We start from the raw sequence: 17,133 nt of genomic DNA on the forward strand, positions 1-17,133 counted from the left end.
TGCAAGGGAGACTGGGAAATATGGAGAAGTCAGCGGCTAAGGGTGAGAACTTCCAGTCTGTGCAACGTTTCCATGCTCTAAACAAACTTTCCTTTGCCTGATTATCATCTTGTGGTTTCCTTAGACTGGAAAATCTACATATTCTTGCAAAGCGGTGTAAAGAGCTACATCTCACTGAGAAGCAATAAAGACCAAAGTAAACTACTGAGTCCTAAGTTTCAACAATCATGCAGGTTGATAATGGTAGAATACACATGACCCCAATTATTGAATTTTCTCAGAGCTCTATACTCTTTATTAAGGAGTCCTGGTAGTGCAATGGTTAAGCACTCTGTTGCTAACTGCAAGGTCGGGGGTTTGAACCCACCAGCTGCTCTGCAGGATGAAAGACCTGACAATCTGCTCTTGTAAAGATTACAGCCTAGGAAACCCTATGGGACATTTCTACTCTGACCTATAGGATCACTATGAGTCAGAATCAACTCAAAAGCACACAACACACTCTCTACTAGTGCACTAAGGGTATAAATGGAAATACAGTGTAACTGTTTTTACAGAGTGCCTACTGTATGCTCAGCACTGTGACAAGCAAAAAGGAAAATAGAGACAAGCCGGATACCTCCCAGGACCTCATCCTCTGCATGAGATACATAAATACAGAAATAACAAAAGGAGCATTATGTCTAAGTTCAAAAGAGGTGAAGCTATCTCTTCATCAGTTCATAGAAAGAAAGATCATGAGGACTAGGGTGGTTGAGGCCCACTTCCTGGAATAGGAAAAAAAAGTTTTATGAGTTATACCTGTTTTAAATAAAAATTAAAATGAGAATGAATGTTGATAAATCAGTCAGACACTTTACAGGTTAGGAATCAGTCTCACTATATGATCTCCTTTGATGTTCATAAAAATTTTGTGAATGTTGTGTCATTAGGGCCAACCCACGGATCCCTGGGTAGCACAAACGGTTAGGCACTTGGTTACTAACCAAAAGGTTGGTAGTTCAAACCCACCAAGAGACTCCTTGGAATAAAGTCCTGGTGATCTGCTTTCAAAAGATCATAGCCATGAAAACCTTGTGGAGCGCAGTTCTACTCTGAAACACATGGGGTCACCGTGAGTTGGAACTGACTCCTGGCAACTGGTAGTGGTAGGACTAACCCTCTTTCCCTGAGACCCAGTTATGGGGGCATGACACATAGCCAGTGAAGGGAACAACAGGTCTGAAACAAGGGCTAGATTTCTCTTTTTCTTTTTTTTTTCCTTTTCCTGATTTCTAACCCAGGGCTCTCTTTCTACTCTCCAACATTGCTATTAAAAATAAAACAGTCTCATTTGACAGGCTTAACTTGAAATAACCACAGAGCACTCCTGAAGGGCTCCAAAGCAAACAGCGGCAAGGAAAAACCTTGCCACAACAAAGACAGTGAAATTCCTATTGGCTCCGGGATGGCCAGCCCCAAGGGAAAACAAAGCCACAGGCTGAAAATTCTCATTGCTCCATCCGGGTTCTCTGGTGGAAGGCAGCTTTGAAGTTCAAACACAACTATCCCAGCAGGTAAAGGAAGTGGACCTGAGAGGATTGTCAGTTCCATCAAACTCAACAAATGAATTTGACACAGAATACTTGGACAAGAATATAGCAGCACTTTGTTGATGGCTCTGAGGGAGTCTGGGTCATACTTCCTGACCAACCTGGCCCCTGCCACCTGTCACCTTGACTCACAAGTGACTGGGACCGTAAGATCCCAAATGATGAAGGACAACTGGATATCTGACACACATGAATCAAAAACACACCAAACCAGTTGCCATCAAGTCGACTGCAACTCATGGCAACCCAAAGTGTTGCAGAGTAGAACTACATTCCTTAGAATTTTCAAGGCTGCGACCCTTTCAGAAGCTGACCACCAGGCCTTTCTTCTGAAGCACATCTGCGTGGGTTTGAACCATCAACCTTTTGGTTAGTAGTCAAGAACTTAACCATTTGTGCCACCCAGGGACCTCTTCTGACACACATACCAAAAAGCCAAACCTGTTGCCAATGCCTACTCATAGCAACCCTATAGGGTAGAGTAGAACTGCACCATAGGCTTTCCAAGGAGTGGCAAGTGGATTCAAACTGTCAACCTTTTGGTTAGCAGCCAAGCTCTTAACCACTGTGCCACCAAGGGTCCCTGACTCCTACCCAGTATTCTGTCTACTGCAGCAGTGGGATCTCCCAGGAGGTTGGTGGGACAAGGAAGTTCCAAGTTATGGTGGGACATAAGCTATCGTGGCCCATTTAAGCTAAACATTTCCTTAGGATGAAGCACAGAAGTCACAAGGACCAGTTAGGCAAGAAAATTTCCCTTTCGGTGAGGCCACCCAATGGAAATGGAAACAGAATACAGTGCAATTTGCCTAGGCCCTAAGGGAAAAAGTCCATACTCCTAGCACGACATGTAAGGCCATCTGTGCCCTGTTGCCTATCCACTGTTCTGCACCAACTCCCTCCTCCCTCATGTCCCACTAACACATCATCCCTCTCTGCATGTCACTTACCATGTCCCTGGGCTTGCTTGTGATTCCAATTTCTGTTTCCTGGTATGTCTTTCCCATATTTTCTGCCTGACAAACTCCTATCTGTCTTCCATACTAACTGTTAAGGTCAGTTCATCTGTGACAATTTCTCCAAGTTGTCCTTTCAGCCATCAGGAAGCTACCTCCTTCTCTCTGCAAACATAGCATTTGTATATATCATGTTTAGAGCACACATCGTGTTCTACTGAAGCAACCTATGTCTTGTATGTCTCCCCTATTGGTCTGGAAAGCTGAGTAGGTAAGCACTATATCTAACTCTTCTGTTTCTTCTCCAAGAGCCTACCACAGCACCTGACATATAGTAGACAATACATGTTTGTTGAAGATAGTAAAACTCATATGAGAACCTAGCTGAAAGGAATCACTGAGGAAGCGGAAGGAGCCTAGAACTGGATCCACCACTATCAAACTGTGTGGCCCTAGACACATCTGCAAGCACCTGTTTCTTCATCAAGGAAGTGGAGGTATGTTGTCTACCTCACATAGATTAAGAGAGGATTAAATGAAAGAAATTTTGAGGAAAACAGTTTATTGTGTCAACAGCAAATCACTAAGGACCTGAGGAATTTTCAACATGTACTTTTCACAGCATTGCTCCATTCCTGCAGAATGATTAATTCAAGAGAAAAAGAAGGTACCAATTGACAGGAGAAGAGGAGGGCCCAGCCTGTCAGTCAATGACTGGGGCAATAAATCCAATGGTCATTTGGACCCAGAATGATGAAGAAGAGAGATGCAAGAAGCAGAGAATTCACTGAACTAAATCATGGCCTCTCTGTCTCTCTTTATACTTCCAGATGCTGCTTAATCACACCATGTGTTGGTGTTTGCGTTTGTTTATCAATATTTATGCTCACTCAAAGGCCTACACAGCTCCAACGAGGCTGGTTCCACTATAGATGGAATTGATCTTCCCAATAAGCATTATTGCCTTAGAGTGGTAGGATAAACATGACCCCAGTTAAAACCCTGTGATTTTAATTACACCTGTATTAGTAATAGTACCGCTACCCATTTGTCAGTTTGTCATACTGTGGTGGTTTGCATGTTGCTATGATGCTGGAAGCTCTGCCACCAGTATTTCAAATACCAGAATGGTCACCCATGGTGAACAGGTTTCAAAGGAACTTCCAGGCTAAGACAGATTAGGAAGAAAGGCCTGGCCATCTACGTCTGAAAATCAGCCAATTAAACCCTATGGGTCATAACTGATCAAGGAGATGGCACAGAACCGGGCACATTTCATTCCACTGTGTGTGGGGTCACCATGAGTTGGGGGCCAGCTCGACAACAGCTAACAGAAACCACATCTCAGTAAAAAAAAAAAAAAAAAAAAAATTTAATAGCAAGGTAGATTTTTTTCAATCTCCATCTTACAAATAAGGAACTGAGATTCAGGGATAAGTCAGAATTAACTCAACAGCAACAGGGTTTTTTGTTTGTTTGTTTTTAGTGAACTTTCAAGGTGACCCAGTTGGTAAGTGAAGACATGGCCTTTAGTCACAAGCCTCCCTACCTTTCCCTTCATCATGCTGTGATTCCAGGTAAAAGAAGCTTTCGCTCCTCTCTTCTTCACCCCAGGCAAGCTGAGATCGCCAGTGACAATTGTTATCCTTGCAACCATTGTGAAAAAAACAGCTGGACCAGAGACAAAAAGGACAGCACGTGAAAGACCCTGGAATAATCCCTGCCAACCTGGCCCCTGGCCTGAGACATCTGCCTAAAAGAGAAGCCATACCGGCAACCATGCCATGTTTCACATTCCCCAAGCCTGGATCCTCTCCCAGCATGATCCAGACAGCCAATATCTAACATACAGAAGAAGAGATAATGGAGTTATTTGGGAGAGGAAGGAACAGAAGGATAATTTCCTGATCTGGGCTTATACAGTGGGTCGGAGTTTTTGTTGTTCTCTACCTCCCAAAAGCTCAGTGGTATCTTCTTCAGCTTAGGGAAAAAGGATCAGGAAGTAGTTAATACAGAAAGCATTGTTTGGAATGGACGTCCCAGAAGACAGTGCCAGCGATTTCTCTCCCCCACCAGCCCCTTTGCTAATGGGACCACCAAGAGGAATGATTGCCTCTTTTTGTTCCTGAAATCTCAGAGTATCATAGAAGGGGTAACAGGAAAAGGTTGCAGTTTGACATGAACAGAAATCAAAGGAGGACCTATTACCACTCAGAGGTAGTGTTATTTAATAGGAACGTGTGGATCTTGTAGGCTGAGTGGTGTAAATGGTTTGTACTCTACTACCAAACTAAGGGTCAGCAGTCCAAACCCACCCAGCAGTGCTGTGGAAAAATGTCCTGGCGATCTGCTCCTGTAAAGGTTACAGAGGAAATCCCTTTGGAGCAGTTGTGCTCTGTAACATATGAGATCACCATGGGTCACAATCTGCTTGACAGCAACAGGTTTGGTCCTGTATGCAGGTGGACACGGATCCCAAACCGTATCCCATGCTCCAATTCCTGTATCTTCAAGCCACACGATAAACCTTTCCGAGCCTCACTGCCTCATCTTACAACAAGGATATTAATTCTTATGTTCGTGGAATGTTATAAAGTTAACTAAGTCATATGCGCTCGATACTAAAAGTATTTTGCATATGCCTACTCTATCGTATCTATTATTCAGTTATGCAGCCATCTAAGGGATTAATACACAAGTTGAGTTCTAAGACTCATTGATTCATTGAGCATGTGCTTTAAAAAATAAAAATCCTGCCACATGAAAGCCTTCATCTACTGAAAGACTTATTTGTGGAGATGACGATCCACACGATAACATAATTACCATTCAAGACTGTCCATAGCTTCTTTTACTGGCATATAGTAGGTACTCGGGAAATTTTGTGGACTGGTTAGATAAATAAATTAGTCAGCCAATTAATTTAATGTATGATGTTGTAGGTACATTTTAAGACTATAAACCTGAATAAAGCAAGATAGTTTAAATATACAGGAAGTTTAGGTATACTGGTGAGACCGCAAAAACAAATTGCTGAAGGGTTGGAAGAATAACTCAGAGAAGAGAGATTTGAAATCATCAGAAAGTATAAGAGCAAGCCAATGTTCAATCAACCTGTAGTTATAGAAACAGAAATACAGACTAATTTGATATTCAGCCTGCGTTATGCAGATGACACAACCTTGCTTGCTGAAAGTGAAGAGGACTTGAAGCACTTACAAATGAAGATCAAAGACCACAGCCTTCAGTACGGGTTGCACCTCAACATAAAGAAAACAAAAATCCTCACAACTGGACCAATGAGCAACATCATGATAAACGGAGAAAAGATTGAAGTTGTCAACGATTTCATTTTACTTGGATCCACAATCAATAGCCACGGAAGCAACAGCCAAAAAATCAAAAGACGCGTTGCATTGGGTAAATCTCCTGCAAAGGACCTCTTCAAAGTGTTGAAGAGTAAAGATATCACCCTGAAGACTAAGGTGTGCCCGACCCAAGCCATGGTATTTTCAATCACATCATATGCATGTGACAGCTGGACAATGAATAAGGAAGACAAAAGAAGAGTTGATGCCTTTGAATTGTGGTGTTGGTGAAGAATATTGTATATACCATGGACTGCCAAAAGAACGAACAAATCTGTCTGGGAAGAAGTGCGGCCAGATTGCGAGACTGCGTCTTACATACTTTGGACATGTTGTCAGGAGGGATCAGTCCCTGGAGAAGGACATCATGCCTGGCAGAGTACAGGGTCAGCAGAAAAGAGGAAAACCCTCAAAGAGGTGGATTGACACAGTGGCTGCAACAATGAGCTCAAGCATAACAACGATTGTAAGGACGGCTCAGGACCGGGCAGTATTTCATTCTGTTGTGCATAGGGTCGCTATGAGTCGGAACCAACTCGACGGCACCTAACAACAACATCAAATCGGAATTTTTAAACCAATAGCATGTTGAGATGGTTCAATTCATGCACAGCTGGTCAAAATGTGCATGTATTAGCCTTTCTAGAAAGTCATTTATCGCTATCATTAAAAGCCTTGAAAGCTATTGTGCTTTTTGATTCAGTAATTTCTATTCATAGAAATCTACATTATGGAAACTTCTCGGCCATAAATAACCACTTCTCTATAGGAATGTTCCTCACACTGCTGTTTATAATAACAAAATAACAAGAAGAAAGCAAATTAAATATTCGGCAAGAGATGGGTATGTAATAAAATAGGATTTGTTTGCAATATCATTTTAAATAAAAAGCAGGATAAAAATGTCTTAAAAGTATGGAAATCCATTCAAAAGTATTGACCTCTATTTGCTTTGTGGCAAGTCATTTCGATATTGTATTTGTCAATAAAAGAAAAAAAAAGAGCTACTAGATCCTTCAGTTATAAAATTTTGGAGTTGAAAATTATGGCACTCATTTTTTATCACCTACCTGTGCGAGGTTCTCTTATATAATGACCGTCAAGAACTTGAAGGGCTCACCATTAAAAAGACCTCATGAAAAACTACATATAGAAACTTCAAGCATAAAGCCTGATATAAAGAAATTATGGAATCAAGCTCATATTTCTCATTTAAGTTTCGGAAATATTTTACTTTACTTTATTTTTCTTATCAAATTATGTAACATAAATAAAAGGCAATGAACTTATCACAGCCCAAAGGGAGACAGCCAGGTCCCTCTAGGTTACGCCTTGTGCTCTGTTAATAGTAGTATCGTTTTCCATGAGTTTCAAGATGTGAAGAAGATTGGAAATCCATGCCCGAGAAGAACCATCGCACAACTGGGGTCGCTATGAGTAGGCACAGACTCAGCAGCAATGGGGTTTTATCAGGATACACTTTCAAGGGTGTTCATAACAGCGTTGTTCATTAGAGCAAAAGAAAATGAGACCCACCCAAATGTCCAAATGCTGGTGCATTCAGACTTTGGAATCCTACATAGCGGTAACAAGGCGTGAACCACAACTGCACACCTTAAAGTGGGCGGATCTCAAAAACACAATGGGGAAAGAAACAGGCCACAGAAGAATCTATACAACACGATTCCGTTTAATTAGAGTCCAAAATAGACAAAACTAAACGTCGTTCAAAGAATGTTAAGTAGGTGGCAAATTTATAGGAGTCCCTGGATGGTGCCAACAATTAAGCACTGGGCAACTGACCAAAAGATTGGCGGTTCAAACCCAGCCAGAGCTGTCACAGAGGGAAGACCTAGTGATCTGCTTTCAAAAGGTCACAACCATGAAAAGCCCACAGAGTGCAATTTTCCTCGGAAACCCATGGGGTTACCATGAATCAGAACCTACTAGCCAGCAGCTGGTTTAGGCTTTGTCTTGTTTCGTTTTTGGTTGGCAAAGTTCTTAAGAAACAGAATAATTAACTGAGGGTGAAGGAAAAAGATGCAACAGGGAGGGACAACAGCGGCCCTCTGAAGATGTTGGTGATGTATTTCTTAAACTAGATGGCAGGTGCACACATGTCCTTTACTAACTAGATATGTGTGTGATTAATTATAGAATTAATAAATAATGAAAGGAAAATAGAGGCTTTTACATTTGCCTGCAATTTGGTCAAATAAAGATAAAGCAGAGGAGCAGGAAAGGTGGTTGACAGGGAAGCAGTGGTGAGGGAGACAGAGTCAGATAAGCCCACTGAAGTCAAGGCTTCCAACTGGTTCATTCCGGTCCAAACCCCTGCTGAGAATTTGCATTTCCACCTGATATACTGAATCAGAATTTACATTTTAACAAGATCCCCAGGTAATTCTCATGTATAATAAATTTGAAAACCACTGCTCTATTAGTGGTTCTCAGGATTGGTCCCCAACCAGCAGCATTAGCATCACCTGGGAACTTGTTAAAAATGCAAGGGGCTCCATTTGGACCGAACTTGTTCGAAGCCCTGATTGAAGTCAATTATTTTAGAATGAATTCCTTAATGTCTTCTTTACTGAGTCCTATGTAAGCTCTAATCGCCTTTGTCCTGGTCCTGGGAATTTCAATTTACATGTTGATAATGAATCCTCAAAGCTCCTGCTCTAAAGTAAAAATATTTTTCTTAGAGGAATAAACCTGTTAGCAAAATCCATTTTGCACCCAGCCATCCAAACACTCTGTAGTGCGAAGGATGGCTTTAGAGTGGAACCCTGCCTAAGGGATGAATCAGCTGAAGAAATGAACTTTCAGGCAAATAGCGAAAGGGCAGTTCTAGTGTGTAATTTACCCCATGTAAACTGGTATACTTATCTACCTCTTCCCTTCGCTCTGCATTTCCATGATGTCTATCATCACAGCACCAGGGCCATTAGACGGGAGATATTAAACTGGGAGAAAGCTGTTAAGTAAATGGGGCTTTGGAGAGTCTAATGAATACTTCCCATACACAACGGTCCTCCGAGGGAAGGATCGCCAGTTTGCACGTTGATTTATATGCACCCTGAAGTTAGATCTATGCCAGATTTTTCAGTGCTGGGTAAACTCATTTAATGCTGTATTTATTAAACCTAGGTTAATAATTCATGACAGTTTTACATGATGGCCAGGGCACAGTGCAGGGGAAATAGGAGTGATAGGCTAGGTATTATAATTTAGCAACTGTGCCCCTTTGTGGTCCCTGAGTGTTGAAAATGGTTTGTTCTCAGCTACTTAGCAAAAGATTGGCAGTTCAAAGCCACCCAGCGGCACCATGGGAGAAAGGTCTGGTGATCTGTTTTCACAAAAATTACAGCCAAGGGGGCGGAGTCAACATGGCACCCTAGACATATGCACGATGCCATCCCTCTGCAGCAAAGACCTGAAAAACTAAATAAACAGATACAAATATCAATCCTAGAAACCTAAGCATCAAATGAAGGGATAAAGAACCAAATCAAACACCAAATGGAGGAAGAAACTGAAAGAAAACAGAGAAGTAGGAGAGATATAGAGTGGAGGTCCCCTGCCAACTTACTCAACACAGTGTTGCCATCTTGGAACACTGCCAACAACAACCCTGGACAGGGAGTAGGGGAAGACAACTTCACAGAGCCCCTAACAGGAGACAGAGCACCTAGTAACCAAAAAAAGCATGTTTTCCCACCTCTCACCTTTCTGCGCCATAAGTCACCTCCACCTTGGCTAAAGAACCACCAGCCCACTGCCACCCTGGGTCTGCCCCACTCCCACCCATGGGCTCTTGCCATGCCATATTTTTCCCTTCCTTCTTTTTCTTTCTCCCTCCCACCTAGCCCCATACGCCACCTCTACCCATTTCCACTAGGCCACACTGTACCACCACAGGGAGAGAGAGCCACTGGCCCACCACCATCCTGAGTCTGCATTGCCCCCACCCACCGGTTCTCCCTGCACCTCTCTTTTTGTGTGTGTTTTTCCTTTCTCCCTGTCACCTAGTCCCATAGTCATCTCCCCTCTCTTCCAAACAGCCCTCAGGTCCATCCCACCCCCAGTCTCCAGCTCCCACTGTGCCGCTGTTTTTTTTTCTTTTCTTTTCTCTTTCTTCCTTTTCTTTCTCCGTCCCACCTAGCCTCATATGCTGCCTCACACCTTGCCGCCAGACCCTGTCTTGCTGCTGTGACTAGAGAACCACTGGCCTACTGCCACCCCAGGTTGACCCCGCCCCCACCTGCAGGGTTCCTTTGTGACTTTTGTTTTCTTTTTTTTTTCCCCTTTCTTTCTTATCTTTCTCCCATCTACCTAGCTGCATATGCCACCTCTACCCCTTCCCATGGGCACCCACTGCACTGCCATGGCTAGAGAGCCTTTGGCCAACCACCACCCCGGGTCAGCCCCACCCCACCTGCTGGCTTCCACCACGCCATTTTTTTTTTTTTTTTTTTGCTTTCTGTTCATTCTTTTCTTTATCTCTCCCACCTAGCCTAATACATCACCTCCCCTCCCTTCTTACTAGCCTTCAAGCCTGCCCTGCTCCCACTCACCAGCCCCCACCCTGCAGCCAGTTTTTTTTTTTTTCTCTTTTTTCTTTCTACCTCCCATTTAGCACTGTATGCCACCTTCCCCACTTCCCGCTGGACACTGCTACACCACTGCAGCTCAAAAGCCACTATCGCACTGGCCCACCACTGCCCCAGGTCTGCCCTACCCCCAACTGCAGCCCCCCCACCACTTTGCCATTTTTTTCTTTCTTTTCTTCCTCCCTCCAAACTAGTCCTATACATCCCCTCCCCTCCCTTCCCACCAGCCCCCAGGTTGGCCCCACCACCACTCACTGGACCCCACCATGATACCATTTTTTTCTCTTCTTTCCTTCTTACCTTTGTTTCTCCTCCCCACCTATCCCCATACACCATCACCCCTTCCCATCAGCCCCTGCCATGCTGCCACAGCTAAAAGGTTCCTGGCATTCAGACCCGCTGCTGCACTGGGACCATACTGCCCCTCCCTCCTGCCGCTTGACTAGTTGCTGAATGGTGGGAAGTGAGCCCATACTACTCCCTGTCTGACACCCCAGCCTATCAGGTGTGTGAATGCTTCCACACCACTGGACCAACTTTAGGAGGCAAATAGTGCACACCCAGTCCATCCTCAGCCACCTGACCAAATAAGTGTACAGTGAAATGGGCTTGTCCTGGGGGCTGCTTCCCGGCCAACTGGGACAAGGTAGTGAGCACTATCATGCCCACAAACGAACAAGTAGCAAAGCACACCTGGCCTGCCTGCCCTGACTTATCAAAATAAAGCAAAGAAACAGGATGACACAAATGAAAAGATGATCAATAAAGAAAGAAAATAATACCATAATGTCTCAGAGAGAGCAGATAATACTGAAACAAAAAATTCAAGACACGATGGCTCCAGCAAGCGACCAAAATAAGGAATCAGATGACCTTTAGTAGATGAAAAGGCAGTGGAACTACCTGATATGGAACTCAAAAGATTAATATTTAGGAATCTCCAAGAGATAAGGAAAGAGATCAAGGAAAACATAGGCAAAACCAAAGGAAAAATAGGCAAAATCATGGAAAACACAGACAAAAAAAAAGTTAAAATCAAGGAAAGTGCAGAAAAAGCAGTAGGAGAATTCAGAAAAATAATACAAGAACAAAATGTCAAAATAAACAAACAACTGGAAATCATACAAAAACAGTAACTAGGAATCCAAAAGATAAACAATAAAATCTTAGAAATGGACAACTTAATAGAAGGTTTTAGGAGCAAATTTGAAACAATGGAAGACAAAATCAGCAAGATTAAAGCCAAACACAGGAACTTCACTTTGAGGAAAAATCACAGACAAGAAGGAAGAAACCTAAGAATTATGTGAGATACAATCAAGAGCAAAAATTTGTGCATGACTGAATTTCCAAAACAGATGACATGTATAAAATCTTGAAAGAAAAAACTGCCAACCGAGAATAATAAATCCTGCAAGACACTCTCTCAAATACAATGGTGAAATTAGGACATTTTCAGATAAACAGAAATTAAGAGAAGTCAATAAAAAAACAAACCAAACTTAAAAAAAAATATTAAGGAGAATCCTTCAGTTAGGGAACAAACAACATCACACAACAACCAGAGTCTAGGGTACAAAATAGCATCAGCCAAATACCAACCCAGGTAAAGAACTCTAAATAATAAAACAAAGCTAAAAGGCTTAAAACAGGTAAACACAGACATCGATCTGTAAATGACAACAACATTGAAACAATAAAAGGAAGAGTAAATGGTGTAGACATAGTACTTACAAATGGAGAGGAAGTCTAGGCAATATCAAGTAATAAAATACTGGTCCAAACTTAGGATGATAAGGGTAAATTTCAAGATAACCACAAAGAAAGTTAAAAAAACTACTCATTAGAATAAGAAAAACAGTCTCAGTAAACACAAAATCTGTAAAAATGAAAGAAAAGAAAGTCCACAAACAAAAGGAACTGAACACAGCAAAGTAAGAGGAATAGCAGCTCCACAAAAAAAAAAGCACAACAACATGACAGCAACAAACCCATGCCTATCAATAATCACACTGAATGTAAATGGCTTAAACGCACCTGTAAAGAGACAGAGAGTGGCAGAATGGATAAAAAAGCATGACCTATCAATATGTTGTCTACAAGAGACACACCTTAGACACAAATACATAAATATATTAAAAACCAAAGGATGGAAGAAATATATTAAACAAACAATAACAAAAAAAGGGAGGAGTTGCAATACTAATCTCAGATAAAATAGACTTTAAGGCGAAATCAACCATAAAAGACAAGGAAGGACTTTATATAGTGTTTAAAGGGACAATCTACCAAGAAGACATAACCTTGATAAATATCTACATACCAAACTACAGGGCTCCAAAATACATAAAACAAACTAACTGCACTGAAAAGAGAAATAGTTCCACAATAATGGTAGAGACTTTAACACAGCACTCTCAGTAAAGGACAGAACATCTAATGAGAAATTCAACAAAGATACAGAAGATCTAAGGGGCAAAATCAACCAACTTGACTTCATAGACATACATTGAACACTCCACCCAACAGCAGCAAAGTGTACATTCTTTTATAATGCACATGGAACTTTCTCCAGAATAGACCACATTTTAGGCCACAAAGCAACCCGAAGTAAAATCCAAAACATCAAAATAATACAAAGCATTGTCTCTGATCACAATGCCATAAAAGGAAGAGCAAGGAAAAAAAAAATCAAGTATGTGGAAACTGAATAACACCTTGCTTAAAAACAACTGAGTAATAGAAGAAATCAAACAGGGAATAAAAAAATTCCTAGAATCAAATGAGACGGAAAACAAATACCAAACTACCAAATATCAAAACATTTGGGAGAGAGCAAAGGCAGTGTTCATATGTCAATTTATAGCAATAAACGCATACATCAAAAAGAAGAAGAGGCCAAAATCACATTAGGCCTAGAACTTGAACAAATAGAAGGAGAACAGCAAAAGCACACAGCCACCAGAAGAAAGGAAATAATATAGACTAAACAGAAATAAATGAAATAAAGAACAGAAAAACAATAGAAAGAATCAACAAGACCAAAAGTTGGTTCCTTGAAAAGATCAACAAAATTGACAACCCTTGGCCAAACTGACAAAAGAAAAGCAGGAGAGGAAGCAAATAACCCAAATAAGAAATGAGATGGGGAATACTTCAACAGCCACCACTGAAATGAAAAGGATCATAACAGAATACTATGAAAGAGTACTCCAACAAATTTGAGAACCTGAAGGAAATGGACAAATTTCTAGAAACACACTACCAACCTAAACTAACACAAATTGAGATAGAAAATCTGAACAGAACCATAACAAGAGGAGAGACTGAAGAGGTAACTCAAAAAAAAAAAAAAAACTCCCAACAACAACAACAAAAAGCCGTGGCCCAGACAGCTTCACTGGAGTCTACCAAACATTCAGAGAAGAGCTCACACCACTACTACTCAAACTATTTCAGATCATAGAAAAGGAAGGAATATTCCCAAATTCATACTATGAAATGATCATAACCCTGATACCAAAGCCAGGCAAATAAAATTACAGACCAACATCTGTCATGAATATAGATGCAAAAATTCTCAACAAAATACTAGCCAATAGAATTCATCATCATATCAAAAAAATAATACACCATGACCAAGTGGGATCCATACCAGGTATGCAAGGATGGTTCAACCTTAGAAAATCAATCCACGTGATCCACCAGATAAATAGGACACCAGAAAAGAACCACATGATCATCTCAACTGACGCAGAGAAGGCAACACTCATTCCACACAAAAACTCTCAATAAAATAGAAATAGGAGGGAAATTCCTCAACACAGCAAAAGGTATCTATGCAAAACCAATGGAGCCTTAGTGGCACAGTGATTAAGAGCTCAGTTTGCTAACCAAAAATGGTCAGCATTTCAAATCCACCAGCTGCTCCTTGGAAACCCTAGGGGACAGTTCCACTCTGTCATATAGGGTAGCTATGAGTGGGAAACAACACATTGGCCACAGGTTGGTTTTTTTGTTTGTTTGTCAGTTTTTGATACAAAACCAACAGCCAACATCATTCTCAATGCAAAGAGACTAAAAGAATTCCCCTTGAGAACGGGAATAAGACAAGGATGCCCTTTATCACCACTTCTATTTAGCACTGTGCTGGAAGTCCTAACTAGAGCAATAAGGAAAGAAAAAGAAATAAAGGGCATCCAAATTGGAAGGGAAGAAGTAATACTGTCCCTATTTGCAGATGATATGATCCCACACATAGAAAACCCCAAAGACTCCACAAGAAAACTACAGGAACTAAGAGAAAGATTGAGCAGAGTAACAGGATACAATAAAAAAAAAGAAGAAGAAGAAGAAAAAAAAAACCACACCCAGTGCTGTCGAGTCAATTCCAACTCCTAGCGACCCTTTAGGACAGAGTAGAACTGCCCCATAGAGCTTCCAAGGAGTGCCTGGTGGATTTGCACTGCCGACCCTTTGGTTAGCAACCATAGCACTTAACCACTACACCACCAGGGTTTCTGCAGGATACAATATAAACATACAAATATCAGTTGGATTCCTATACAGCAACAAATTGAACTTTGAAAAGAAAATCAGGAAAACAATACTATTTATAATAGTCCCCAAAAAGATAAAAAGTCTAACTCGGGATGTAAAAGACCTATACAAAGAAAATCATGAAACACCATTGCAAGAAACCAAAAGAGACGTACCCACCCAGTGCCGTCGAGTCGATTCCGACTCATAGCGACCCTATAGGACAGAGTAGAACTGCCCCATAGAGTTTCCAAGGAGCGCCTGGCGGATTTGAACTGCTGACCCTTTGGTTAGCAGCCGTAGCACTTAACCAAAAAGAGACGTACATAAATAGAAAAACATAACATGCTCATGAATAGGAAGACTCAACATTGTGAAAGTGTCAATTCTACCCAAAACAATCTACAGACATAACGCAATCCTTATCCAAATACCAGCAGCATTCTTTAATGAGGTGGAAACACTGATCACCAACTTTAAACGGAAAGGAAAGAGGCCCCCAAAAAGCAAAGTATTATTGAAGAAAAGAAACAAAGTAGGAGGCCCTCACACTATCTGATCTCAGAACCTGTTACACAGCACAGTAGTCAAAACAGCCTGGTACTGGTACAATGACAGACGCATAGACCAAATGGAACAGAATCGAGAACCCAGACTTAAATCCATTCACCTGTGGTCAGCTGATCTTTGACAAAGTTCTTCCTGTTGGTTCTTGTTCAGCCAAGTCAATGCCACGTAGGTGTGTTGATCCCTATGCTCTAGTGCAGGGAGAGATGTATCTCTATACAGGCATACCTCGGAGATACTGCGAGTTCAGTTCCAGACTGTCACAATAAAGTGAATATCACAATAAAGTGACTCACATGAATTTTTTGGCTTCCCAGAAGTTATGTTTCACTATAGTGTAGTTTATTAAGGTGTGCAATAGCATTATGTCTAAAAAACAATGTATATACCTTAATTAAAAAATATTTTATTGCTAAGAAAGCTAACCATCTTCCGAGTCTTCAGCAAGTCATAATGTTTTTGCTGGTGGAGGGTCTTACCTCAATGCTGATGGCTGCTAACTGATCAGGGTGGTGGTTGCTGAAGGTTGGAGTGGCTGCGGCAATTCTTAAGAAAACAATGAAGTTTGCTGCGTCGTTTGACTCTTCCTTTCACAAAAGATTTCTCTGTAGCATGCGATGCTATTTGATGTATTTTACCCACAGTGGAACTTCTTTCAAAATTGGAGTAGATTCTCTCAAACCCTGCCACTGCTTTATTAACTAAGTGTATGTAATATTCTAAATTACTTGTTGTCATTTCAACAATGTTCACAGCATCTTCACCAGAGGTGGGTTCAGTCTCAGGAAACCACTTTCTTTGCTCACCCGTAAGAAGTAACTCCTCATCCGTTAAGGTTTTATCAAGAGATTGCAGCAGTTCAGTCACATCTTCAGACTTCACTTCCAATTCTAGTTCTCTTGCTATTTCCACCACATCCACAGTTACTCCCTCCTCTGGAGTCTTACCAAAACCAAAAGTCTTCAACTCCTCAAAATCATCCATGAGGGTTGGAATCAACTTCTTCCAAACTCCTGTTAAGGTTGATATTTTGACCTTCTCTTATGAATCACTAATGTCCTTAATGGCATCTGGAATGGTGACTCCTTTGCAGAAGGTTTTCGATTTACTTTGCCCAGACACATTGTAGGAATCACTATCTATGGCAGCTATAGCCTTACAAAATGTATTTCTTTTAAATAATAAGTCTTGAAAATCAAAATTACTCCCGATCCTTGGGCTGCAGAATGGATGTTGTGTTAGTAGGCATGAAAACAACATTAATCTCCTTGTATATCTCCATGAGAGCTCTTGGGGGACCAGTTGCATTGTCAATAAGCAGTATTATTTTGAAAGGAATCTTTTTCTTCGCAGTAGATCTCAACAGTGTGCTTAAAATATTCAGTAAACCATGTTGTCAATAGATGTGCTGTCTCCCAGGCTTTGTCGTTCCATTTATAGAGCACAGGCAGAGTAGATTTGGAATAGTTCTTACAGGCCCTAGGATTTTTGAAATGGTAAA

The 17,133-nt window shown here is 41.3% G+C and overlaps 1 pseudogene; it reads right to left on the reverse strand.

Moving 5' to 3' along the window:
• Nucleotides 1–16,616, reverse strand: part of LOC100660468 (dehydrogenase/reductase SDR family member 1-like) — an 84,866-nt pseudogene extending 68,250 nt beyond the window's left edge.
• Between the last annotated feature and the right edge of the window lie 517 nt (nt 16,617–17,133).

Source organism: Loxodonta africana, chromosome 14 (assembly GCF_030014295.1).
Source record: "Loxodonta africana isolate mLoxAfr1 chromosome 14, mLoxAfr1.hap2, whole genome shotgun sequence".
NCBI lineage: Eukaryota > Metazoa > Chordata > Mammalia > Proboscidea > Elephantidae > Loxodonta > Loxodonta africana.